The sequence below is a fragment of the Sceloporus undulatus genome, chromosome 3 (genome assembly GCF_019175285.1).
Source record: "Sceloporus undulatus isolate JIND9_A2432 ecotype Alabama chromosome 3, SceUnd_v1.1, whole genome shotgun sequence".
Lineage (NCBI taxonomy): Eukaryota > Metazoa > Chordata > Lepidosauria > Squamata > Phrynosomatidae > Sceloporus > Sceloporus undulatus.
In genome coordinates this window covers 41,253,552-41,276,792 of record NC_056524.1, presented here as the reverse complement: position 1 = coordinate 41,276,792, position 23,241 = coordinate 41,253,552, and the positions used below count along the sequence as shown (strand labels likewise).

The 23,241-nt window shown below is 37.0% G+C and overlaps 1 protein-coding gene across 7 annotated transcripts in view; it reads right to left on the bottom strand.

Moving 5' to 3' along the window:
• ZBTB20 (zinc finger and BTB domain containing 20) overlaps positions 1–23,241 on the bottom strand; it is a 642,360-nt gene that overhangs the window by 305,757 nt on the left and 313,362 nt on the right. The window contains exon 1 of one of the 7 annotated variants that reach the window (XM_042458101.1): positions 3,589–3,630. The exons of the other annotated variants lie outside the window; for them this stretch is intronic. The gene's annotated coding sequence lies outside the window, so the exon portion shown is untranslated. Of the gene's footprint in view, positions 1–3,588; positions 3,631–23,241 lie in introns of those variants that run through there. 7 annotated transcript variants of the gene reach the window in all.

Below are 23,241 nucleotides of genomic sequence, written 5' to 3'. Positions count from 1 at the left end.
TAATCAAAGAAATGGTCTAGCTGAACACTTTCATATCACAGAGCTTAATTAGTAATTTATTTTAAGATACAATTTAAAAAATTGGTTTTCTTGTAGATTCCAACTGCAAAAACAGTATCTAGCAAAAGTGTATTGAGCCAATAATGAAAGGCACTAAATTTTCTGCTTAATTGCTATTCAAACTGCTAGAAAAATTATTTTCTTACCTTAGACTATGTCTTCTGCAATTTGACAGTGACATTTAGTCAGTCATTTTAATGTCAGCTACTCTTTTATTATACAGAATACAAGTAATAATGAAACTGTGCTGATCTGCCTGCTTTCACTCCATATAGTGTCTATATTTATACACTTATGCTTCTATTTGAAACTATATTTATCTACTTTATCTGCCTACGTTGCATCTGTTTCTCATACACACAGACTATATATATATATACATATATACACACACACATGCACACACACACACTCACATTTACAATAAAACATATAATCCACTGCACTTACTAACTTACATGAATTTACATCATGTCATATTTCCAACAGGAATGATATTATAATAAAAAATGTAAAAAATAGGCTAATATATTTCATATGCTAAATATGGTTAGTGAAAATGAGTGTGTATGCACACACATCTATGTCCAGAAGAACAATGAAGAATATTGTGTGGCTGAACAATCCATTTAATGTAATATAAGATTTGCAATTGTTTGCTACTGACTTTTGTTTGCTAATTACTCTTCTAACCTTCCATTACTAACCTTACATACTGATGAAAAACAAAAAGCTCTTATTATTTATTTTACAACTGTCTTGTAGGGTAACCCTTAATATGGGTACATTATCAGTACTGCTCTCTCCACTTTTGATGATTACTAGAGCTATGCCAAATTCTAAGGATTGCTTCCAGTATATTTCCAACAGATGTGTCATTGTTCAAAATTTTATTATGCCGTTCTCCAGTATGACTTTAGAGTAAGGCTAAACCTTCAAATGGCCTCTTTATTTACAGCCAAAAATGTGATCTATCTATTATGGGCAAAGTAGTCATTAACCTTCAGCCAAGTGCATTATAATATGGTGTGCATAAACTCCTGCTCAGTACGTTAATAACCTAATGCAATAAATGCATTTACTAGAATAAATAATATATATTCCTGATCAAATATTTTTCAGTTGTCATACTGCTCACTCAAACTATACAGACTATGTTAAACACCCAGACATAACTGAAATATTATTCATTGCTAAGCAAAAAGATGCATAATATGTATTACTTTGCATATTATTAGAACCCATCAACATATCAGTGTAAGACACTAGTGCCAGGCCCATGATTTAAGACAAAAGCCAATTCTGGTATATTGATGGCCTTGGGTTAAGATGTCAAGACCATCTTTCTGTATGTAACCATACTTCAGTTAATGGGTTAATAACAGTATCAGGCATTCCCAAAACCTAACTGGCTTTTTGGTGGGTGATAGGGAAATCTAGCCGGGGAATCTAAGGATTTTTTTTAAATAAAAAATTAGGGAAAACATGGATAGAGCAAATAGTTTTCACGCTCCCTGTAGCCTTTGGAGCACTAATTTAATACTTTCATTAGATCCTAGAGAATCCGAGCTTTTATTGAAAACAGTACTGCAGATGTCTCGTCCTTACAATTTGATAGATAGCTGGAATTAAGATTACACAAAGTGCTAGAGGATAGGCAACACGCAATTATGTTTTTCAAGTCTCATGCTTTCCAAGTTTATATATCAAGATTTGTCAAGGGATGTGTAAAATATGTTTGTACAGTCTTTTTTTTTGCAAATTATAGGGTATTTACTTTCCATTAGTTCACAGTAATTTTTAAAAAATATCAGGTAATAACTAGACCACTGCATGTTTAATGTATTTAGTTTAAACCTATATTTCCCCCAACTAGCTAGTACACTTGGAAAAACACTATTGATTTTGTGTTTGGACAGAATCTACTAATACTCCATGGTACATTTTAAGGCCTTCTATCTCACATTTTGATCAATATACAGAAAAATCCTATGCATGTTTCAGAGTAAACTGTCATTTAGCTCAGTGGGAATCAATTTTAAGTAAGTAGGCATAGACCAAAATTGAAAAACAACAACAATGTTATAAATCCACTTATGAGATATAAATTCAGAGTATATTGCACTACCTTGCAGGCAATCCACCTAACATCAGTTGTGTTTACAATTCACAGAAACCAATGGGAAAAAATAATTAACGTCATTATTTTCTAATGTACCCTAATCATATCTAAATTTTCACTGGTTCTGTTCACTTTGTAAAACAAGACAGTCCAGAATAACTTTGGCCAACACAAAGCAGACAATAGATTTTGATTTGCAAATGGCCTGGGAATGAAAATACAAATACAGGTATGCATGACATTACCTAGATTTTGAAATGGAGTAATTTTTAAAGGCAAATAAGCAAACAACATATTGTTTGGCAAACTCATTCTTAAATCTTTAACAATATGAAATATTGTCATTCACTGTTACAAAGTGATTATATTAATCATATCCACAAAATAGCAAAGAGTATTTGCACTTGTGATTACAACTAGTCAATAGTTACTAGTGGACCATGGCACCCATTAGTGGACAATGGCAGTATGGGACTGCATAATTTTAAAGTAGGTACATAATAAATGTCATTTACAACCTGATATCCCTCTCCCAAACATATTTTATTTTTATGCCATATTATGCAAACTATGGAAGCAAATATGCATTTTCAAGAAATTAATATTGAATGAATATTTGAAGACAAGAAATTAGAGGCAACTTGCTTTACTTTAAGAGTCAGAATGTGTTAGTGCAAAAATAACATTTCCCCCCAAAGAGTTTATTTTTATAGTAAAGAAAATACATATCCCGTTTAAATAATCTGTATATTCTCCACATGCTGTACATTCCTATCTGCAAAAGTCCTCCAGTTACAGCCCAGTCATAGAGACGTTTAGTCAGAATTTAGCCCTAGTCATTTCAGGGGAGCTTATTTCCAAGTCACTGCAAAGTTCTACAATTTTATGCCCAGCTACTTAGACATCCTCCTGACTGCAATACCATTTATTGCTGAGTAAACATGCCTAGTATTGAACTATATGTATTAGGAAATTGTAGTTCATATCTTTAAAGAGTCATTTCTACCATTCTAATAAAAATAAAATACACAGTTGACTAAAAATTAATGGTGAAGATGCTAATGTTCATTTTTCACACTGCTGAATGAAAACTGTAACTGAACTATTTTGTATTCAGAATAATAATAATAATAATATCCATATTTTTAACTTCTAAGACAAGTGATAGCTATCTCATACCAAGCCCTCTGATTGACCCCGCTCCAATAATAAACAACACACACACACGCACACACAATGTGAGCATTTGGCTACCCATCTGTAGATTTTCCCTTTAAAAGCTAAAAAAAAAAGGAGAAGGAAATCTCTTTCTGTTTTATCCCTGATCATATACAACAGAGGTTGGGGTGGGGACAAAAGGACACTATCCCTCAGGTCTTTAAAACTGCATATTAGAAGGCCATTACCTAGCTGATGAAAATCAAAGCAGCCCTCTCAGCAGATCATCCTGTAAAAGATGTTAAAATCTCTTCAACAACAACTCATCATTGACACTTCCCAAGAAACAAAAGCTTAAGCTGAAGATATTCACTGTGCAACTTGGCAACACAATCACATCTCTAGGCAATAGCAGCTCTCTCATGTGCCCAATGATTTTTTTTTTTAATTTGGAAAGAAAGCCAACTGTATGCTTTCAAAATATGCTATCCCACTAATGCCCCAATCATTACACCCTCAACTGTACAGAAGAAATTAATTACAAGGCAGCAGTAAGAGGAAACATTTGTCAACATCAATAACAACGTTCTGCACCCGTAGGAATGTCTACAGGGACACAGTTTTATAGTGAAGAACACATCAGTTTTTGGGAAAATGAAAAACCCTCACAGTTAACAGAACAAAAAGTTCTATTTGAAACAGAAATATCGACAGATGAAGTTCAAAATGGTATTAAGGACTGTCCAAATGGCAAATCTCCCGGGATTTTGCAATGAATTCTATAAATCTTTTCAGGATCTTCTTGTGCTTTGAATACTTGAAATGTTAAACCACCATCTTGAGTAGGGAAAATAGACCTACATACCTATCAGGATACTAAAAAGCCACTCAAAAAAGATTGATATCCCCAAACCTCTATATTATTTGAGCTCATTTTAGAAAGTAAGATATGGGACATTCACAAGAATATTGAATAATTTGACAGTATTCCAGAGGAATACACACACACACACACACACACACACACACATTTAGGGAAAGTGTTTCTATCTTTCATTTATCAAAACACAAACAACAAACACAGTATTCCTTAGCATCATACACATTACAGAGTCTTTGATAAGAATATGAATTCCATCTGAGATTTTTAATAAAAAGCAACAGAAGTCACCAAACTATTGCACCATTTCCCATTAGTATTCTTCGCTTTGAATGCCTCCCACCATGACATGCAGGCTGATGCAAGGACCACTGTTGTGAACTGAAAACCTCCCACTAATTCAGTTCCTTTTTTTGAAAGAAAAATCTGAAAGAAATGGAAAAATTGTCAAATCTGCTGTGCTTTTTCTCCCCTGCATGCATAGGACAGGCTATCAAAGTTCTTCCAAGACTATAGACATGTTGCAATTCAGTGAGGGGGTGAAAGCTAGCTCTTTATAGAAAGCATTTCCCCTCTTTCCTCAGTAAAGGGACATTCAGTGGACAAAAATATCCTAGAGGTCTACAGCACTATATTTAGTTTTAATGTAAATATGACTGAATTGGATATGATGATCATCCAGGAAATGACAGTCAAATTTTCCATGTCAGTGGTGCTACGAGAAGTTCAAATAGCTAGGGGTACAGAGCTCATCCAATTAAATTATGAATTCTAAATTGAAACATGGAACAATTGTATATAGCATGGAATGATACCAAGAATAAAGAGCACTGAGATTCCAAAGACAGAAATAAATTATAAACCATCAGAACTGGAAATTCTATAATTGGGGAGCTGTAATTTGATATGTTTGGAACCGGCTACGTTGTGCAGAAATTCATAACATCTCCACATGGCAAGTCATGAAAGAAACATAGCTTTTTCCTTTTGCAATCTGATTTCTATCTAATATGTTTAATGCTCTGAACAATGACACAAAATTACAGTATACCCAAAGTGCAAAAATCCAGGGGAAAAGAAGCAGATAATATAGTAGGTAGCCTGGAGTGGAAGCACAAGAGTCAGCAAGAACATTTTCTTGAATTTAGGAAAAAAACAAAGTTAGCATAATATTTTTTTAAAAACAAAAACAAAACAGCAAATATATGGGAAATCATTGTAAAACACACACACACACACACACACACACACACACTCATGTATGTGCCATAATAGGATTTTCAACCCTCTTGAATACCTCTCTCACTCTCTCTCTATCTCTGGCCTATTTACCCCTGGGTGCTGCCCAATTACTATCCCCCCCCCCCAAAAGAACTGGAAACCATATGGAATCACCAAATCCATATCTGATTCTCAGGAAATGGATTATGACAATCTGGTAATCCTACTCATTGACTTTCCACTTCAGTTGGAAAGAACCACTTCCTGGACCATGTGTTGCTATTTTGTGCCTTGTTTAGTGAATCATATGAAAAGTTAATTGCTTCTTTATTGCTGTCTCACTCGGGGCATTCAACCAATTATATGGATTAATCAACACTAGTGGCACAATTACATTCTGAGGAACAATGTTCTCACAGTACCTTAAAAACCTGGGATCATCATACAGTAGGCCCACCTGATCTAATACCTGTTCTGCAGACTCCCAATTGCCAGACCTCTGATACGACCCTGGCAGGGACGTAGCCAGGATTTTGGGAAGGGGGGGGGTCCAGAGTAAGTGCCACCATTATAATGGGGCTTGGGTGTGGTGGCACGGCAGCACACACCATTCATTTTATCTAATGGAAGAGGGGAGTCTGGACCCCAAGGACCCCCCCCCCTTGGCTACGTCCCTGACCCTGGGGACAGACATTTGACTAGCCCCTCTTCTTTAAGTTAACTGAACATCCATAATTTTGGAATTTAGAATAAAACTGTGTTAGATCTTGTCAGAAAAACAGACATGTACACTGTAAAAAAAACCCACATTTCAAATTAAAATGTTATATATACATAGTATACATAGAAGCACATATTGGTGGAGCTATTTACAAATGAAGTAAAAAAGACGGATGTTTTCAAGTATACACCTTGATTCTGCATTTATCTCAGGAACAAGCATTCAATTCACCAGTTATTGGCCTCTAGAAAGTATAACATTTTCTTACTTTAACATGCATCCCGAGGCAGATCTAAAACAAATGTCTGTCAGACAGAGAATACTGATATTTGTGAATGTTATTTTCTGCCTTGTGGGCCATGCAAAGCGTCATTGTCTGACACAAAGTGTTCCAAATATTCATAAGCTCTGATCCCAGCTGCTGTAAAGTCCAAATTAACTCCATGGAAGACAATTATATTTACTTAAGCAGATGAGATCAGAATCAGATCTCAGTTGCGGTGTATGTAAAATTGCTTTTTTAAAAACTGTGAAAGTTAACATTAACTTGTGAGATTTCACAAGGCGCACAACCATTGATTGGTCTATATACAGAATACTCATTATTCAGTACAGTTGAGAACCACAGAGAACATTTTGGGTTTTGATTGAAAGCATGCAGCTATTTGTTGTTGTTGATGAGGTGTGCCTTCAAGTCATTTCCAATTTATGGCAACCCTAAAGTAAAACTTTCACAGTTGTTTGTTTTTCAGATGCTGACGCTGAGAGAGTATGACTAGGCCAAGGTCACCCAGTGGGTTTCCATGGTCTAGTGAAGATTTGAAACCTGGTCTTCAGAGTCAGAGCCCAATGCACAAACTACTATACTATGCTGACTCTCATTTATACTAGGGATATAAATCTTTCCTTATTTAGCAATAGCAACAGCAAATACATACATTTCTATACTGCTTATCAGTGCACTTAAGCACTCCCTAAGCGGTTTACAACATGTAAACTAATTGCCCCCAACAAGCTGGGGACTCATTTTAGTAACCTACAAAAGGATGCAAGTCTGAATTATTTCAGTCTCACATACAAGTACAAATAAAAAAGTGGGATTATGGGAAAATTTGTACACCCTAAGAACTGGATTACTGTCTCATGTTAACACTGAAGCTGAAGCAATTCATCTCAAAGGTGCTGCCTGATAACTTCACCACCACCACCACTTTTCTGTTTTCTGTTGAAAGCTATCTCTTTCAAACCTGTAAATTCTTTGAACCCCTACATTTTTTTGCAAACAAATTTTCCACAAAATATCAGAAAGTCAAAAAGAAAAATTATAAAATCTTAATGCAGTTGTTTTCTGAACATTTTACCTCTGAATTAATCAAGAATAAGAAAAACTGTGAATGTACTTTACAGCCCTAATTTAAATGGGACATATTTTGAACTAAATGCATTCCAGAATAAGAAAGGAAAATGGGGAAGAAAAGCCTGATCTAAACAGTATCATTCATATCAATTTATCCCTTCCTAAAATATATGTGCAGTTAAGGAATAAGCAAATCGGTCAGCATTTCTCTGAATTTCTAGGCAATATGGATTTCATCTATTACAAGAAAAGAAACTCATTTGCTTTATCTAAAATGCAGACCTAAATTTTATTTCTGAGAGAAGGTTCTGTTTTAGAAAATAGCAGGCACTTGATATCTGCAGAGTTTTGGTTTGAGGACCACCAGCACCACCCTCGGACACAAAATATGTGGATGTTCAAGTCCCAGTACATACAATGGGGCAGTAAAAAGGTGTCCTTTATATAAAATAGCAAAAATGAGGTTGGCTTTTTGGAATTATTTTAGAGGAGAGGGAGTATTGTATTTCCAATTTCTAGATATTTATAAAAACTGGTCAGTGAAGAATGCTGATAGGAAGAAAATCAACTCAACTGAAATGTGGTTCTAAAGCAGAGTTCCACAGACACCCAATAAATGGCTCCTAAAGCAAATCAACTCTCCGTAGAAGATGACTGAAACTGTTGTACTTTGGATATACCATGAGAAGGCATTGTCTCCCCAGTACTAGACTTTCTGCAGTGACCCAGCGTTCCTTTTCAGCAGTTGCTCCTAGACTCTGAAACGAACTGCCGGACGAGATCCATCAGATTACGACCTCGGAAACCTTTAAGAAGGCTATTAAGATGGATCTCTTCCAGCAGGCCTTTCCAGCCTAGAACATCCTTGTTGACCTGCTTCCCCCTCCCATTATCCTCAGTCTTTATCTTTTACTCTACCTGGACTTTGCTTGAATTTTTTTTACTTCATTTTAATTTTTATTGTACACTAATATGTGTTTTTTAACTTTTCCTCTTGGTTTAATCTCTTTTTAATGTTTAATTATGTTTTTACGACGGGGGAGGGATGAGGATCTTGGAATTTTTAATGCATTTCTCTTTTAACTGTATCTTGTTTTACTGCTGTAATCTGCTTGGATTCCTCAAAATTAAACAGAATACAAATAAATATTATGATTATGATTAACTACAAAAGACAAAAATATTGGGTTAGGTAGAAAGCATTAGGAAAAGAGGAAGACCACATTCCAGAGTGTCCCTTCCACTTATTATTGGATATCTAGTACAATCAGTCCTGACTACAATCAGTAGTCAGGAATTATAGGAACCGTATTTCAACAACTTTTAAATGACTATAGGTTCCCCACTCATATGCTATGAGAAATAATAAAACCTTATATAAATGAAGGTGGCATGAAATACTTCCATAGTGCTTATGCAATATGTCATCTGTTGAGTGTAATTCCATAGATATATTCTTCATCATGTGAACCATGAATGGAAAATGCACAAGTTATTATGTTCCCTTATGAACAAACCAAATATCAGAACTAAACTCTAAGACTGTGCTGCATCAAATACCTCCACTGGCTTCCTACTTTGCTCAGCAGTGAATGTCAGAATTTCACAAAGTATTATTGGCTTCTTGGAAGCCTGGCGTTATTCTGGTTTTCATTATTCTAGTCTTTATGTACAGACAGGCAGACAGATCACCCTACCACCTTAATTACAAATATTTTGAGTACACAGAACTAGACTCTACATCTCTTAAATAATAATAATAAATAAAAGTTTTATTTATATACCGCGCCTTCCCCAGATCAGGGCGGTTTACATACATTATACATATACATACAATAGATTAAAAATAAACCACACCATACAATTATACAATAAAAATAAACAGCTAAAACAGCTAAAACCCCATTAGCCCATCCTCATGGCCACGGAAGAGGAGGGAGGCCCTTAGGAATTTTTATGGGGGTTTCTATCTGACATTCAGAACTCTATTACACAAAATACCAAATGTACCTTTTTGAAAAAATAATGTTGGACTTTCCCAAAGTCTGTGCATTTAAGAAACATTCAGTAAGCACAATTAAAGAGCCAGGACGATATCCCTGGGGAAAAACAAACAAAAAACAACTACATGGAGAAAACTTGTGCAAGAGCACTGTCCCTTAGCAACACTCAGTGAGCAGTACTGCCCTTTTCTCCCTCCTCCTTTGCCCTTTGTAAAAACATTTCAGCCGGAAACAAAAGTGGTGACTGTTACTACACTTAATGTATACCTAGCAGACTAGTAGCAGAGAACTATAGTATACCTTCTTCAACTAATTCTGAAATACATCATCCTAGACATTGTTCCCATAAAATCCTTCTTAAATTCAGAGGAGAATTTTTATGTTTGGAGCATAACAGGGTGATATAAGGACAGACTGGCAGCTCTGGAGCTGCATTTCCTGCTCTTTGCAGAAGTCAAGTAGATTCTAGAATTATTATTTCAGGGTTTGTGGTTTAATTTCCTTTGTTGTTATTTTAATGCTCATAGCAAAGAAAAGAAACAACAAACCCCTCTCAAGCTATCAACATATGTCAAGAGTATGAAAAGCAAAGTGTCAGTTTTTTAAGACACTACATTAATACACATCATTATAAAAGCCACATAAAGGTGTGGGCCTGCTAGTCAACCTGACAATGAGGACCGAACTAGACATTACTCATGCAAATAGCACTGCTATGTGCAGCTTTTTACAAGTATGCAGTAGGCATATCAAGATGTAACTTGGGCATAGGGGTTAAGGGGATTAATTATTTGTCCCCTGCTTCAGTCCTGAGAGGGGCCGCCAAAGGTATTTGGCTACCTGAAAGAAAGGAAAAGACAAGCCTTCCATCTATCCATCTGTATAAGCCAAGAAGGCTTGTGACATCTTCTACTGTAAATGAGGTAAGCATGCTAGTTTAAGAGGCAGAAAAGGATACTGGGTGGCAAGTGCAGTTCTGTTCTATATTTTCTTGCTGTTGGTCACTGCCCCTCAGCATCTGCCACCTTAAATGTCTGCTTCAGTCTGCCTTATGGAAGAGTGGGCAAGTATTTTGGCAGGGAGGGGGCAATTTCCCTTTTAGGAACTCATAGACTCTTCTTCACATAACGCCTCACACAGTCCCAGCTCTTTTTACCATCAGTTCTAAGCTCAGCCCACAACTAGTACTGAGACTACAGTCATCCCTCCACATTTGCAATTTTGACTTTTGAGGATTCAATTACAGTCCACCCTTGCTTTATGTGGGGGATCCATTCCAGACTCCCTCACGTAAAGCAAATACCGTGCATGTTCAAGTCCCATTTAACTGAATGAGGCTCATGCATGTGACGGTGCGGTGGCACAGCGGTGAGCACACCCCATTAGTCACAATGGGATGTGCTGCCCCTTCTGCCCCGTGTGCTCCTGTGCAGCTTTCACCATATGCTGAAAGCTGCGTATGATGCGGGCGCAGATTTGGTTAATTTGTTCTCTCTGGGAGTCTCTAGGTCCTCCAGTATAACTCTATGGACAAGGTCTGCCAGAAGCCACACTGGAGAACCTAGAAATTACAAGAGAGGATAATTCTCTAGGCATTTGTAGGTCCTCTGGTGCAATTCTATGGTCAGCTTCCAGTTGTTGAACTGGATGACCTAGAGATTCTTAGAGAGGAGATCTTTTTTAAAGTGGTTTTTTTTTTGTTGCATTTTTCCACTTTCATGGGGGTCATGTGCCCCCAACCCCAGCAAATGTAGAGGGACCACTGTATTCCAGTCTCAATTTTGCCCCCAAGTGACCACAATATATGGGAGTGGAATGGATTTCTACAGGGGTATGTATTTCTATAAAAAGAGAGATGCTGACCCAAACACAGAGAAAAACAGGGCACTCATCCAATGAAAGATGCTAGAGTTGACTGTTAGTTTTAACTGATTAATCAGCTAAATTTGCATGCATTTCAATTTGCAGAATGCTAGAAAATGGCTCCCCCATGTAGAAGAGAGAATTATGAACACTTTTTTCGAAACGTTAGTTAACACTTGATGCTTTTGTTTGTTTTTGTTATGTGACTTCATGTCATTCCCATTCTGGCTACCCTAATGTGAACATTATTTGGTTTCCTGGCAAGATTTGTTCAGAAGGGGTTTGCCACTGCCTTCCTCTGAGACAGAAAGAATGTGACCTACCTAAGGTCACCCAGTGGGATTCCATGGCTGAGCAGAAACTGAAATCCTGGTCTACAAAGTCATAGTCCAATGCTCAAACCACTACACCATGCTGACCTGTATGATTTTAGCAGTTAAGGACAACAAATATGTTACACATGCATTTCTATACATATCTTAGATGCCAAGTCTCCCTTACTTCCAGGTTAATGGGTATGGTTATATGCTAAAGTACATATGGAAATCTATAAAGACATTAACACTTTAGCAGACAACACATATCCAGGTCTGGAGGAGTCCTGTTCAGGCTTCAGTCTGCATTGCTATGAAGAAAAATTGCAGGTAAACCAAAGAGCATGCCTGAGAATATATGCAGAAATTTATTTCCATGTATCAGCTGCCAAGATCTTATATTTATTGGTGTCAAGCAGAAGCAGCATTAGAGCACTATAAAGCAACTTTCTAAAATAGAGAATGCATATTCTGTGTAGTTAAGAGAGAGATTTGTTTCCTCCTATTTGACTCATATTAACAACACATTTCACAGTTCCTTCCATGTAGCAGGAAGGAGGAAAGGGTGAAGCAAAGTGCTATGGGGCAGTACATGCTTCTTTTTCTGGTAATTAGATTAAGTGTCTAAGTGTCACAGTTCTGATGCAGTTTTGGACAATGTCATCTGTACTGTAGACGAAAGACAAAAAGCAACCAATAACATTTATTTTATATTCTGTTCAGTCCTAAAATATATGACTCTAGAGCAGGTGTCCACAAACTTTTTCACGCTACTGTCCCCTTTACTCTTGGGTGACAACCCTAGTGCCCCCACCATGCTAGGTAGCCAAGGCAAGAGGGAAAGGAGGAGAGCTTGTATGTGCTTGACCCCCCCCCCATTCCCTTTTGTCTTGGCTAGCTGGCTTGAGCTAGATAGCCATGGCAAGAGGGAATGGAGGAGAGCTAGTATGCACCTTCCCCCTCTGTTCCCATCTGCCCTAGAATCAGCCCGTGTCTTTCTAACCCAGAGAGGCTTTCCTCCATGGGCTCCTTGCAGGGAGAAATCAAGCAGTTTCTGCAAAATGGTGGCCTAGGCAAGTATTTTGGTGCCCAGACAAGGAAGGGAACAAGGAAAGGAGAAGGTCAGGGTCTGTTTGCTCTGCTCCAATGTGAGGTAAAGCTGGAGGAGCCATGCTGGGTCTCTCCCCTCACAGTCAATGGATGGACCCAGAATGTCCTGTCCAGAATGATGCACAAAAGAAGTTTCCTGCAACCTTATACTCACAATTCTCTGCCCCACTGCTGTCCTTTTTTCCCCCTCAGCACCCGCCTGGAGCTTTCCAATACCCCCAAGGGGGCACTAATGCCTACTTTGGGAATCACTGCTCTAGGCCTGAGGAAATGGGAGAACTCTTCAATGTCTACTTTGAAAGGACAGTTGGTCCTTCATATCCATAGGGGTTCCACTCTGGATCCCTCTGCTGATGCCAAAAAACTGCAAGACCTCAAGTCCCGTGGTTTTTAATGGTGCCATTCCATGCATCCACACCCACATGCACATACCACCATTAGGAACAAGGAGATGGGGGCATCCATGAAAGCTTATATTTGCAGGTGGCAAGCCTGCAGTTGGAGTGGGAAGACCATATCCTTTTCTAAAAATGTTGTTTGTGAAATACTGTGCCTTGGGGGCTGGGGGAAATCTTCAATGGTACCTTCCCTGCTTATATTATTACATACAATTTACAAGAAACAAGTGCAACATATTTAATATGTTTTTTCTACATATTTTTCCTCTGCTTTATTTTTTTTAACATACTGCCAGTGACTTACGGAAGCTGGAAGAAGTTTCAGCAAGGAGCATTCATTTTAAAACTACAGGTTTCTACAATGAGACAAGTACGGTAAAGAAATTTACTTGCGGGTGGGAATTAAATTATGATTTTGTAGTGAAAAGGTCTAGAAAAATAAAAGCTAAACTTAATTGGCCTAAAGTTTGTAATCACACTAGTTGGAATACAAGATGAAGATACTGACAGGATAATTTCTTTATTAATGACTAACACGTTGCAAAATTATTAGCAAACTTCTAGGACTCTCGACTGGATGATATTATTAAATACAAACACCAAAGTTAGGTATTTTAAAATATTTATATTCACCTTTCTACCCCTTTACAGTTTTTTAAAAAACATATCTATTAAAATGCAACAAATTAAACATATTGAAATATAATTTAAATTGGTTGTATCATGTTTGTACCAAGCCACAAACGTGATGTTCGGGGCCTGGGATCTTGTTGTTAAAATGGGGACATAAAAATACTTCAGTGTATTAGTCAGAGTTTTTTTTTCAACTGAGTAGATTCATATTGCCCTACAACTGCCAAGAGGTTAATATATATCAATCTATATTTATATCCTCTTTTTTCCCCCCTATTTTACAGTTTCCTGTTCTTGAATTCTTTTTAGAGCTGTCTCTCACCAAGTATATTCAGGGGGAAATGCTAAATAAAGATCACAGCCTGTTCTATTACCTCCTCTTCTTTTTCTTTTCCTTTCTTGCATTTAAGTAATGTTATGGCACCTATTAACTACCAATGTTTTCAGAATGACATTATACAAGGTGCAGGCAGTACCATTGTGCCCTAAAAATATCAACAGCTGCATTAGTCTCACAATAATTAATGGCAGGCATTATGCAAATGACAACTTTTTCACTGCAAAATAATGACATTTATTCATTTTGAGCAGAGTTATGCAAAACAATGAATTGGGGATGATAAATCACACTGGAGAATTAAGAAAGCCATAGCATTTCTTGGCCAGGCAGGCAGGCAGGCACAAGACATTCAGACAGTTTAGAATGCACTGCCCCCCCCAAAAGAAAAAAACCTCTATACAAAATAAACAAACTAAAATCTCATATAGGTTGTATATGTTCTAAAGCTTACATAAAGCTCATATAGGGCTTTAGAACCAGTATGTATTTTCTTTCTCCATTACTTAGGAAGCAGTGCATGCTAAATTCTAGCTTATTGCAAACCATGGAGAATTTTTCCCCTTTATTAACCTTAATAAGTCATTCACTCAGAGACTAAAGTCATCAAGCAAATAAAAAGGATTGTATGCCATTCTTTTAGACATTACCTAATTTCTTATGCAAGCATCACAACATATAGCAATTACTGCTGCTCAAAATAACAAAGTCATTTTCAATCTATTTTATTGCTTTATACTTGGCCATTTTGGTAGCATTTTATTGTCTTATTCACAAATTACTTTCAATGCAAAAGGAAAGAAAGAAACCAAGAGCTGCTTATCTGGAATCTCTCTCTCTCTCTCTCTCTCTCTCCCCCCCCCCTCTTTCTTTCTTGTGCAACTGTAAGAAAGGTGGGCAACTCCCAGTAGCAGCACTGTTCCTCCTTGTAGGATCCTCATTGAGTCCGATGTTTGGAAGAAAAGTGGGATATAAATCCATGAAATAAATTTAAATTTTTTTACAGTGTTTTGTTCTATATAAATTATACCTCTTTTAAAATATATTATAGTATTTTGAATTTAACTATGAAACATTCATTAAAGTTTTGTTTGTACTTTCTTCATGCAGGTCCCTCATAATCTTCCTATGAATAACCCAACCATATTTCACTTAAGGCTCATTATGGAACTAGAAGCTGTGCTGTGCATTTTGAGTCACACTGTACCACTGGAAAATACTACACCATACATTGTCCAGAGACAACTTGTGCATATACCTCTGCTTGGTTTTCACATTACCTATAGTGTGTAGTGGCCATAACATTTTAAACAGCAGGAGAAGGAAATTACATGGGAAACACTACCCAGTTAGAGCAGAACAGAGTAAACTGAACTGTCTATCAGTCTAGCCAGCTGATGACCTAACCAGCTATGTTATTATAGCTAGTTAGCTATTTATTTTGCATCTCATCTTTCTGCCCCTGCAGAGGCACTGAAGGCAGATGATGATGATGATGATGATGATGATGATGATGATGATGGTGATGATGATGATCATCATCATCATCATCAATTTGATAAAAAAACCCAACCCCTATACACCTCACCAATTAAAACACAGGTAAGATACATCTGAGAGGGCCAGCATGGAGTAGTGCTTTGGGCCTTGGACTATGATTCTAGAGACCAGGGTATGAATCTCTTCTCAGCTATGGAAACCATTGGCTGACCTTGGGCAAGTCACATTCTCTCAGCCTCAGAGGAAGATAATAGCAAACCCCTTCTGAACAATTCTTGCCTAAAAAGACTGTAAAAGGTTCACCTTAGGGTCAACATAAATTGGAAAAGATTTGAAACACAACAACAACACAAAATACATCTATCTGCCTGTCTTAATTACGATATCGATGGATGTCTTCAATTGCAACCCAGTAGATGCTGTTGTTAACTGCCATCAAGCCACCATTGAATAATATGTCGTGTGGCAATCTGCAAACAATTTGTAGAACAGAAGCCTGCCGATAGGCAGGGCCCACTGTACTTGAAATAGTCTTTCGCTATTGTGAGGGATCACTCTCACTTTCATTTATCCATGATTCATTTTACTGTCATTTAAAAATATTCTAAGCCACCACTAGAGTGCCAATGTGGTGTACTGGTTTGAGGGTTGGACAACATCTCTGGAAACTAGGGTTTGATTCCCCATTCAGGCATAAAAACCCACTAGGTGACTTGGGCAAGTTACCCAGGTCAGATGTTATGGACTACAGCTCCCACCAGCTTTCAGCAGCATGGGCAATGTTCAGGGATTATGGGACTTGTAATTGAAAACATCTGGAAAGCACTAGTCCGAAGAAGGCTGATCTATGGGATGAGGTAAAGAACTGTCCTAGCTTCTAACCATGAAGTTAATAATATTTTACAGTTCCCCTTAAATAAAACCCAGCCTATACTGGATCAATAAGAGTGATGCCTATTTCCCTAATGGCAGCCGATTGCCATTTGCTATTCAAATCAGACTAGATAAATTACAGTACATGTCAAAGAACAGGCCAGTGAATTAAGACAGGCCTCCTGAGGACCAGCGATATTATTAATCTTTTAAGACACTATCATATTTCTTCTTGACAAGTGTGCGTAGAGGCACAGACATGCTGCACCCAGATTGAAATATCAGCTGCTGCAAAAATCAATAGCCTTCGAAACAATAATTCTCTGTCTGCAATGCCTTCAGTAAGCAATGCTCATTTTCACTTCTAAATTCCCTCCACAAATTAATGTATTTATCAGAAAATAAACCCAAAGATGGGAGCAGAAATGTCACCCCTTTCAAAATGGTTATCCTCTGTTGCTGATTATCCAGTTCTAATTCTCTACCGGGAAGCCATTTCTAGAGGCACTGCAGAATACTCAATGTCCATCTAGTACATCTTATACTCCCTAGCACTAGATCACTCTCTGCAGGCACGACACAGATAAAAACACACCCAAGGCTCCTGCTGTCACAGGAAAGATGACTCCCTGAACTTCAGATACAATATTATCATGGAAGACTATGTGAGATAAGAAAAGCAACTGATTTTCATGCATGCTGGCAATAGTGAGGAATAAGGCATATATTACAAATTATAGTGAGACCCAGTCAAAGCAGTTTATCTTAAAAAAAAAAACCTTCCTAAAACTTTTGGCAATAAAAGAGTCTATTTAGTTATTATGGCATTTTTAGATCAGAACTCCATCTGTCAAATGCATGAAGTTCTAAGTACAAAGGGTACAGATGAAAATTTGAAATCCAGGCATCCACTGAATTTGATTGTCTTTGGGGTCCAATGTTCACAAAAAGCAGTTTTATTCTATGTATTTAACAATTTAACATACCACTACACATCTTAAATTCTAAATAGATTTCTAAAATCGCTTGTCACAAAATTTTTCCCATTATGGGGAGCTTCAACATAGCAGGGGTCTTTTCACACAACAGCTATTGCACTATTATTCCACTTTACCTATCATGGCTACAATCTATGGGTTTGGATTTGGTGAGGCACTAGAGCTCTGTGGCAGAGAAATCTATATATCTATCTCTAAATGAAAATTCTAGAATGGAACCATGGCAATTAAAAAATAATCATAGTTGTGTAACTGTAGAGTAGAAAAGCATCCTGGTCACAGTCACAGGGTAGCCAACCATTATTCTGGCTTAGATTTTTGTCTGCCATTAAAAAAAATCCTGCATACCTTCTAATTCTCAGGGAGAGGCGGGAAAATACAAATTATTATTATTATTATTATTATTATTATTATTATTATTATTAATTCATGTACCCAATTTAAAAATTTACTAACTTGTGTTTATATATATGAAACTCTTCAAAACCTGCCTTTCAATAGAGCTTTGTTCATATCCAAATTTGACCAAATTAAACAAAGGAGATCTGTCAATTTAAGTAGTATCTTTACTCACCCCTCCATTCTCTGCTATATATTGGTTAAAAGGAAAACAAAAATCCTTGTCTGATAATAAATGGAGCAGACCTTTGGGTAAGGGAAGTTCCTTTGGAAGCTACTGTAAGTTTGTTGTTCTACCAAATCACATTGTTGAACTTTAAAAAAAATATTTTATTCACACAGAGCTGTTGGTTATATGGAAGTAGATTCTTATGCCCAAGATTAATGTAAAGGAGATTCATATTGCAATTATTTTTTTATATTATTAAATTCTAGGAAAATTATAAACAGCCAGAAATAGTTACAATTTCCTGTGTTTCTATAGCCCAGGGTAATTTCACTGCATTCATACTGTATCACAGTTGACAACTTGGCAGTCAGGACCTCTATTGGCCTCTGTTGCTAATGTATGGATGCCAGGGACTGAGAAGTCATTATTGGATTAACAATACTCTTCACTGAGCAGACTTCTTCATTTTCAATGCAGCAGCACTTTGTGAGTGGAAGATGCGGGCACCGCTGCTGCACATATCAGTTGAGTTTATGGATTGGATCAAGACTTAATTATACTTACATCAAAGTCAGTACAATCAGGGGCGCTTAGGTTCATTATGACCAACTTGAATCCTGTTGTTTCTAATGGGTCTACCTTTAGTATAATTAACTCTGGATCTAACCTGATGTTTTTAATTAGGTATTTTTCTAAACCATATTTTTCCAAAAAATATACCATCATAAAAAGAGTGTAACACAAAAAAACCTTTATGATTGCCGAAAGGCATATGATAATATCCATAGATGTGTGAAAGTGGACACAGGTTTGCTCCCTCCTCCTTACCCTTCTTTTGGTAAGCAAAGTCCTTATTCAGGTGTGTGGTAAGGCTGCTAGGGACAGGGCATTGACCGATGCATGTTGTACCTTGCAACTTTTAATTTTTATTAGCATTAGTATTACTATTATTTTAATTGAAATGTTTTAAATGTTTTAATTCAGTTGTGTTTTAATTTTATAACTTACAGTGTTTTAATTTGTACCTGGTTTTTTAATCATATTGATATGATTTACACCCCATTACTGAGAGAAAGGAAGAAATGAATAAAAATAGAATCAAAACTTAATACTGACAGAGAAATTAATGGAAGAATATTAGAATGAGGGTCCTTCTGAGGTCACTAAAATGAGTTCACTATGTTGCATCATATAAAATGTTCCCTAGCACTTGCATTCATATACATGTATTGGAATCTGGTATTTATCAGTATTTGAATGTGTTGTAGGGACCAACAAGATGAGACATTTTATGAAGGTCAAGGTTGGTTTCTTACAGGACTTACTGATCCAAAAAGAATGACTAATTGGAGTTATCATAGTGTAAAACAGACCTCTCTAGGTAAGTGTTAGTTCATTTCTGACACCCACCCATTCTATCCTTCAGATTTTATTCACACAACTTTTCACTCCATATGTGAAAGACTTTCCATATGTCTCACTAGAACTTGAAAACATGAATGTTGCAGAAAGTATGTTGATATTAACTCTGAACATAATCTGGTAAAATTAATTGTTCAGTAATTAATATAAAAAGAATTTCATTGTTCTGAATATTATTAATATGTTAGTGACATGAGACTTTAAATTTTAATTGACATTACTAAAAATGACTGGATGCAGACATCAAACTTACCCCCATTAAATTATTGTGAAATGATAAACTTTACTTAGTTGCTATCAAAGCCATTATTAAACAAACAAAATAATACCTTTTAAATCTGATGTTTAAAAGTTAAAATGAATTATGGTGAATATATTATATTTTAATAAATAAATTCCAAGTTCTGGCAAAAATGTACTTTTAATTGTTTTAAACAATATCCCAGGTTTCTTTTTTAAAGGATGGAAATGTATTAAATGCAGCAAGGAAGATACGGCGATAACAAAGGAAATAATACAGAAAGACAGGGAAGTTCTGTCTTTTGACATAGCTCATGGAGGCAAGTTTCTATTATTAAAATGTGCAAAGCAAAGTACAAGAATTCAACAAAACAATGAACAAATAATCAAAAGAAATCAAATGAGATTAAAAACAGCAAAAACAAAAAGATGACCCAATGAACAAGGTTAGAGAAAAAGCCAATGTTAGGGACATACAGCACCCTAGAAGATTTAAAAAGGGATAAAGACCCATTGGTCTTATTGCATCTCTCAGAACTCCTCAATCATCCATTATATCCTTACCATTCACCTGTCTATGAAAATTGAAAGCACTGCGTTTAATAACAGAAGAACACTGGAGAATAATGTGTTGAGAAAGTGCTGTTCTCAAGTGGAGTTCCTCTTTATGGAAGTTTTGTTTCCTTTGTCCTCTAGCTTATGTAACAGCAGCACCTCACCATATGAAAACCAACATGGTCTAGTAGTTTGAGTGTTGGGCTAGGGCGTTGAAAGACTAGGATTTATATCCCCTCTCAACCATGGATATCCACTGGGTGACCACAGGAATTCACTCTCTCAGCCTCAGAGGAAGGCAAGGAGAAACCTTCTCTGAATAAATTCTGCCAAGAAAACTGCACGATAGGGTCCCCTTCAGGTTGTCGTATGTCAGTAATGACCTGAAGGCACCAACAACAACAACCACCCTTGCCAGACTCCTGGGGGGTCCTGGAGAATGTCTGCATCGTTGTGCACTAGATATTAGAGCATAGCTGGATAATTCTTCATTGCTCCCTCCTCTGCCCCCACATGGCCCTGGGGTCATGGGGTGAGCAGGAAGAAGCCAAGGACTGCCTATGATTTGATAACCAGCATGCAATGATGCAGACATCCTCTGTTGTCACCATGCATCTGACTATCACAACATAGCAAAATGGTTGTTGGCTCTCTCCAGTATGTGCTGGGAGGATGCAAAATGATGACATGGAGGGAGCCTTCTCCCCACAGCAGTAACTTCTTTGAAAACAGCAAAGCTTTTGGAAATATTCTCACATTTGTTCCTTTCTAAGGGCACTATTTTTATGAAGGCTCACATAATATGGAGAAAAGAAGTGAGAATAAAAGCAAATTATGGATTGGGCATCAACGAATTCTGCTAACTGATGGGCTTTGTCTGAAGCTACATAGCGTGGTTGGGCACTGGACTATGACTCTAGAAACCAGGGTTCAAATCCCCACAAATCATACTCTTTCAGCCTCAGGGGATGGCAATGGCAAAAGCCTCTGAAGAACATGCCAAGAAAAACCTATGATAGGTTTGCCTTGGAGTTGCTACAAGTCAAAAATGACTTGGAAGCACACAACAACCAACCGTTGGTTAAATTTCAACTGTTTTTTTCTTATGTCAAGGTGAAATATCTAACACAGGAGCTACCAAGGCTGATCTGTGCCAATGAGAGAAAGAGCAGAGAGTTAATGCTTTACTCCTTACTCCCTGGTGGCGCAGTGCTCACTCCCCAGTGGCGCAGTAGTTAAATGCCTGTACTGCAGCCACTCACTCACAAACTATAAAGTTATGAGTTCAATATCAGCGAAGGGCTCAAGCTCGACTCAGGCTTGCATCCTTCCGAGGTCGCTAAAATGAGTACCCAGATTGTTGGGGCCAATTAGCTTACATTTTGTAAACCACTTAGGGAGTGCTTAAGAGCACTGATAAGCGGTATAGAAATGTACTTGCTATTGCTATTTTTGACCTAGCAGATATTTCTCCTTATTCATTTCATTGTGTGTGTGAAAAAGACTTACTGTGTATGAATAAGAGATGATGAAATACACATATATCTATGTGAAATATGTAACTAAAGTCCTGAATAGAATATTTGAACCCATAAGGGGGCACAGACCTCTAAGAAAATGTCCCATTTTTCCGTTTTCTAATTTGTCACCTAATACAAGCATGGTATGCATGGGGATTCTGGCTGCTGTTACTTGAATAGAAGCAGAAACCTCAGATCTGGGAACCTTGATCAAGTAAGTATCCATCAAAACTAAGGATTTCTAATCACATTCAACCTGAAGTTCTTCTCAGACTTTGCTGTTAAAGATGCCAAGGTAAGGAACAAAGAGGTTCAGATTTTCTGCTGTAATATAATGCCAGAGAAGTGCTTATATCAATGTACAGCAGGTGCTCTAACATACAGTTTGCTGCAGACATCGGACCATCATTTTAAAAAGTAATATGACCTACATGATTTTGTCACTTTTAAACAAAATGGCAATGATGCCTTACTTGTTATATGATCTTTACACTGGAGCACATTTCTCTTTTAGTGTCACAAAAACCAACAGCAAGAACAGCGAGAAAGACAGAAACAAGATTTTATTAATTAAAGCATTGTGACTAGTGGCTGTTGGAAGATCATTTTCTTCATTCCGGTCAAATAGGTCCATGGACTTCAGACCCCTCAAGCTTCAGACAGAGGCAATGCTGATTATATTATAAAATTACAGAGCAGACTAGCAGATCAGACAAAGTAGATTTTGTTCAGTAATTAAACTGCAGTATATTTCAGCTGAAGTCTAGGGCAAGATTAATCAAAAGGTAGTTCTTTATCACTGCGATTAGTGCTAGGATTTGAAGAGTCAGACTGCAGATTCCTGATCTGATAGCTAGTCTTGAGCAACAGCTGATGGGTGTCTTTCACATCTGTCTAACTTGCAAAAAAATAATGTCAGATCAACAGTCATTTGCAAAGTTTTACCCGTCTTTTTATCTATTTTTAAATGACTTCTAATGCAGTGCCCTTCACACTGGTTGCTAGTAAAATAAATAAATAAAAGTGGAGGTATATTTTTATGAAGACTTTTTTGAATAATTTTGAAATCTAGAGCTGATAGACAGTGGCTGATAAATATATATAACATTTTTCCTTTCTTTTTTTACATCAAGAGAAAACAGTCTCAGACAACAAATCCAAAACATTCACTATTATAATAAGAGTAAAGGTGATATATGAGCCTCCCAAAGCCCTAAAATCCTCAAGAGAGGCCCTTCTTTCATGTGCAGTCAAGGGGTACACAACAGGGCCTTCTCAGTGGCTGTCCCTAGGCTCTAGAACTTCATTTTTAAGGAGGTTAGAGTGGCCCCCATCCTATTATTATTATTATTATTATTATTATTATTATTATTATTATTATTATTATT